This window comes from Micromesistius poutassou (assembly GCF_964030765.1).
Source record: "Micromesistius poutassou genome assembly, chromosome: 5".
NCBI lineage: Eukaryota > Metazoa > Chordata > Actinopteri > Gadiformes > Gadidae > Micromesistius > Micromesistius poutassou.
The window spans coordinates 4449803-4456028 of NC_140275.1; positions in this window are offsets into that span (position 1 = coordinate 4449803).

Sequence of the window (6226 nt, forward strand, 5' to 3'; positions counted from 1 at the left end):
CACCAAAGCTGTGGACGGACGCGTCCACCGTAGCCTCCTGCAGCGATGCTGAGAGAGCAAGCATCAGATGGGACAAGGAGTTGCCGATGCGTCCCATGCGTGCTGCCGCATCATAGGCCTTAGTGAGCAGGTCATCCGTAACCCTACACTGAGGGCGAGGACACCTAGCGTCTGGCCTCAGAGCCTCCTCTGGCGAGACGACGAGAGCCGCTATAGCCGGCTCAACCGCTGGCATGCGGGCCAAGCCAAACTTGGCTGCATCCTGCATGGCGGCTAGGGTCCGGCCATCCGATGTTGCATGAGAGAGGGCTCTAGTATCCCTCCAGCACGCGTGCAGCTCCCTAAGGTATTCCTCCGACGGAGGCACCGTAAAGGTGGCCGGGGCTGGGCCACGCCTGAAGAAAGCGCTGGCGGGAGCCGGCTGAACTTGCGGGACGTCCAGCTGCAGGCGGGCCAGGGCCATACGAATGATGGCACCCATCGAATTATCCTCGGACCCAGTACCACCACTGTGGGCCGAGGAGCGGGAGCTCACTCCAGAGCCGTGCCCGGAGGCGGTGTCCTGGGGAACCGTGTCCGCCCCATAGTCAGCGAACTCGGTGGCTGATGCCGCCAGGGAGAGCGCATCATCCTCCGGCTCGAACACAACCGTAGGAGGAGCAGGAGCGCCCGTATCGCCTGCACCAGTTCCAGACCGGATGGCCAGGACGAGGGACTTCATCTGGTTCAGCTCCTCAGTCAACTGGTCCACCTTGGAGGCCAGTTTAGACTCCTTGGCCCTCCTCCTGGAGGAGGCACCCGCAGTCTCAGCCGCTCGCCGTTTGGGTCGGCTAGGCTGAGCCGGCGACTGCTGAGCTGGGGTCAACTGTCCCGGCTCCGGCGCCTGGCCCAGCAGGTGCTCAACCTCAGCCAGTCTGGAAGCCCGCACTGCCCGAGGCATGAAGCTGCAGTTCATGCACGAATCCTCCGAGAGCCCCTCTCTCAGGTGCTCAGGGCCGAGGCACGCAGGACACATGTCATGGCCATCTGCAGGCTGCAGAGAAGCCAGACAGGCCGAGCAGGAGTGTTCACCAAACATGGCCGGCAAACACACACAAGCTAAGGACCTAACAGATGCTGGGAGAGGGAGCGAGCGCACTGCCTTCAACAGTGCTGCACAAATGAAGAGAAGCAGAAATCAAACTGGCGCAACCGCAGGTGCCAGCGAAATACGCACTGAGTGGGCCGGACGAAAACGCCGGTAAAACCAGCAAAACGAGGTAGCGGTAGTACAAATGTCGGGAGAGGGAGCGAGTACACTGGCTTCACCAACAAACCACGCTACAACAAAAGGCGGTACAACCAACGGTGTACGATAAATCAAATGGGCAGCGCAACCGCTAATGCCCGTACTAATGACGCTGATGCCGGGAGGGGGAGCGAGTACACTGGCTTCACCAACAAGCGAACTATAACGAAAGGCGATACAACCAACGGTGTACGATAAATCAAATGGGCAGCGCGACCGCTAATGCCCGTAATAATGACGCTGATGTCGGGAGAGGGAGCGAGTACACTGGCTTCACCAACAAGCGAACTATAACGAAAGGCGATACAACCAACGGTGTACGATAAATCAAATGGGCAGCGCGACCGCTAATGCCCGTAATAATGACGCTGATGTCGGGAGAGGGAGCGAGTACACTGGCTTCACCAACAAGCGAACTGTAACGAAGGAGATACAACCAACGGTGTACGATAAGTCAAATGGGCAGCGCGACCGCTAATGCCCGTAATAATGACGCTGATGTCGGGAGAGGGAGCGAGTACGACGCCTTCACCAACCTTACGAAAAGAGAATACTCGAAAGGAAACTTATACACTATGCCCGGTACTCGGGCAGTTGTAGAGACCAACCGGTTCAGAAGAGTGTCCGCGGCAAACCGCACCAAACCTTCCGTTTCAGCCCGTCGCAGCCTTTGGAGGGCGCAGCCCGCAGCTCCGACAAGTTGTCGCAAGGCTACCGGCGACGAGCAGCAGTTCCGTAGAATTTGTCCTAGTTGAGCTAAAGCTCACTGACATACCTCTACCTGCGAGCGAGAAGATGAGAAGGAACCGATCCTCTGATGTCACCGGAAGATATAGACTCGCAGGTGTCATCAGGGGTCACAGGTGACTCTGTTGGTATAAACACTCGACCTGCGCATGCGCGAGATGGAGACATCCAGTGCTGAAGCACCGCCTCTGGCGGTCAGTAGGGATGAAATAGAACACTATTGAAATAATTATAATATTTAAGTTCATGAAATATGGTTTAATAGTATGGTGAATTATGGTTTACAATTACGTAATTCTATGTTTGAAAACTGATTGACTGCCATGTTCTGTCTGGCCAATTGAGCGAGATTCTGACGTTCTGACTGACAGATGTCAAATATAAGGATGGGTTACCTATGACCAGGTGGAGCGGAAGTGGCAAACCGCGTGAATACGATAGGGACATCTTTTTTTGTTTTTGTTACTACCCACCACTACTAAAGAGGCTAATGTAGCTAACAATAACAATGACTAGCCAATGAGAAGCGGGAAAGCTATAAGTGCTGCTAGCCAGGAAAAATGTCACGTTCTCGCTAGAGCAGGTCGGACGTACGGGTGTACCATACAAATGGATAGCACCATAATGCTTCTTCATAATAGTTAACTACTTTAACGGCACCGACAACCAAAACTTCAGTGGAAACTAGATGGAAAAAGTGTGTAGTTCAAAACGTGACGCAGCTTTGACTTCTTCGCCACCTACAGAGTTTGTTATGTACGATCATTCAAAAAACCCATGTTATTTCCCATAGACATTTTGACCGAGGGAACCGGGAGCCTCGGAGGCGGGACTTATTCTTCAGAGGTCTATGGGCAGCAGCTCATTTGCATTAAAGCTACAGACACCAGAAACAGCACATTATGAAGACTGAAACAGAGGGGAATAGCAGTAGGCAAGATTTGTTTTCCTAAAAGCTATTTCAGCAAACAGCTTCAAAAACACGTTTTCTGGAACTCATATAGGCCTACTATGTTTACTTGTTGGGAAAACACCATAATATGTCTCCTTTATATGGGGTCAGAACAGTCTCATTAATAATGAATGCACAGAGAAGGATTCACAAATGTATTTTGTGATTTATATATAAATTACTCTCTTCTCACAAATACATTTCAATACACACACAAATGGATATTGGCATGTATAAATGTAAAATAAATCCATAAACAAAAATAAGTTTCACAAACACATTTCTGATCCACACACAAATGTGTCTTGTTTTAAATAAATGTAATATAAATCCATAAATATATTAATTACTTTTTTTTTGTTGCAATTTTCATCAAAAATGTATTTGGATGTTGTTACATTTATATACAAACTGTTAAACTTGAATTTACAAGACGCTTTTCATTTGTGAACTTGTTTGCATTTGTGTGTGAACTGGTCTGTATTTATATGTGGATTTTTGAGACTCCCCTGACACGGCTGGATTCACAAATGCATTTTTTTCACCAAGGAACTCTCTGTAGCCAATCAGATGCCTCCTTAGTTTTCAGCCAATCGCATGACTGCAATCCCACGAGGGGTACCTCAGCATAGACCTCTGAAGAAGTTGTCGGGAACTGAAGAAGTTTTTGAATGATCGTCCATAACGAACTCTGTAGGTGGCGAAGAAGTAAAAGCTGCGTCACGTTTTCAACTACAACCTTTTTCCATCTGGTTTCCACTGGGTTTTGGATTGTCGGGCCATTAAAGTAGTAAACTATTATTAATGCTAACCGGGAGCTAGTTACAATCTGCGCAGACTTCATACGTCATACTTAGGGAGGAGGGAGTGCTCGCAACCAGTCACAACCTAACATGATGGTCATTCCACAAGCGATTTCAGTGTGTGTATAAAACTTATTCACTGGCGAGGTTCAGCCTCTTTTCTCCACGACTTGACTTTTTGGTTTGACCGTGATACGAGTTTGTTGGCTGTTATTGAGATTTAGATCGATTTGATCGATTTCACACATGAACGAGCAGCGTTGGCGCCACCTCCATAGGCGGGCTCTGGTGCCACTGAACTCCATTTCGGTGAAGACAAAAAAATAAACATTGCCGTTGCTATGCAACCTTGACTGGGAGAGTCGTGACGTCCTAAGTCTGCGCAGATCCGCGTTAGCATAATACTTCTTCATAATAGTTTACTACTTTAACGGCCCGACAATCCAAAACCCAAGTGGAAACCAGATGGGAAAAGGTTGTAGTTGAAAACGTGACGCAGCTTTTGCTTCTTCGCCACCTACAGAGTTCGTTATGGACGATCATTTGACCGAGAGACACGGGAGCCATGTGATTGGCTGAAAACGAGGCAGGCATCTGATTGGCTACAGAGAGTTCCTTGTTGAAAAAAATGCATTTGTGAATCCAGCCGTGTCAGGGGAGTCTCAAAAATCCACATATAAATACAGACCAGTTCACACACAAATGCAAACAAGTTCACAAATGAAAAGCGTCTTGTAAATTCAAGTTTAACAGTTTGTATATAAATGTAACAACATCCAAATACATTTTTGATGAAAATTGCAAAAAAAAAAAAAATTATAAATTTATGGATTTATATTACATTTATTTTAAACAAGACACATTTGTGTGTGGATCAGAAATGTGTTTGTGAAACTTATTTTTGTTTATGGATTTATTTTACATTTATACATGCCGATATCCATTTGTGTGTGCATTGAAATGTATTTGTGAGAAGAGAGTAATTTATATATAAATCACAAAATACATTTGTGAATCCTTCTCTGTGCATTCATTATTAATGAGACTGTTCTAACCCCATATATTACTGGGTGTCTCCCCTGAGAAGTCACACAATATTTCACTGGTTGTTTGAGTCAAATTGCAGTCACATTTTTTTACACCTGGAAATGCAATCCTCTGTGGTCAGTTTTATGAGGGACTTTGTGAATTGATAGGATGCAGGGCTGAGTTGTATTAGCTCTCGATGTGATGAACAGTGATTAACCTCTTTTTTGATTGGACTTTCAGAAGTTTCATCCTAGGACCTGCGACTGTCTTCTGTGAGTACTTGAAACAAACAAACATGTTAACAATTATGTATGAATAAAGAGCTCTTGGCAAAAAGGTAACTACTCGTGTATTACTGATTTAAGCATAATGAATACATTCATGTGCATTAGAATATTTATTTCAACCACTTGGATGTTAATTTAAAACACTTGATATTGGTCGACACAGGTTATCCAAATTATATTCACACAATACATTTTTCCAAGACTTAATTTAAACTGTTTAATAAAGCAAAGTACAGTGATGCCAATCACTGTACCTTGACTGGAATATGAAGAGGCTGAATGACAGGACCAGGAGCCAAAGAGCCTGCTTCAGTCTGGCCGCTCTGTGGGAGCTCTTTGGCCTCAGATGCAGACCTCCATCTCTTCAAGCAGACACTGAACTCCACCGTGATGGGCTCCTGCTGAGGGGCCCCGGGCTCCTCTGGGTTCACTTCACTGTCTTTCCAGGGTTTCCCTCTGCCTGTTGGGCCACAGTAGTTACTGGTGTTAGTATTGGTGGTTCATTAGTAATGGTTCAGTAAAGTAGTTACTGGTGTTAGTATTGGTAGTTCATTAGTAATGGTTCAGTGAAGTAGTTACTGGTGTTAGTATTGGTAGTTTATTAGTAATGGTTCAGTAAATACTTTTTGGTAAAAAGAAAGGGTATATAATTACAAGTAATTACTTACTTGCAAGTACTTCTTTTAATGATTTTGAGTGATACTATACTTGATACACATAAATAATTGTAATATATAATAGGATTAAATAATAAAAAATAATATCTTATTCAACATATGTCTTACATTTACTCTATAAGGGAACTTCTTCCTGTTCCTAAGGCATAGGCCTATCTACAAAATGTATCTATATTGGAAGTAGATAAGAAAGCAAAAACATAACATCATAGAGCACAAACACTAGATACAATAGATGTCACAGTGAAAGGTCAGTTGAATATGAGTTCTTTAACCTCTGGAAGATCCCATGTTCCTCTGGACAGATGTGCTCCTGATCTCCTGATGATCTCCTGTCCGTTTTGATTTCTTCTCCTCTTTCTTCTCCTCTTTCTTCTTGTCTTCTTTTGATTTACTTATTGAATCCTAATATGATAACGTGCAAATCATTTTTCATGAATTCC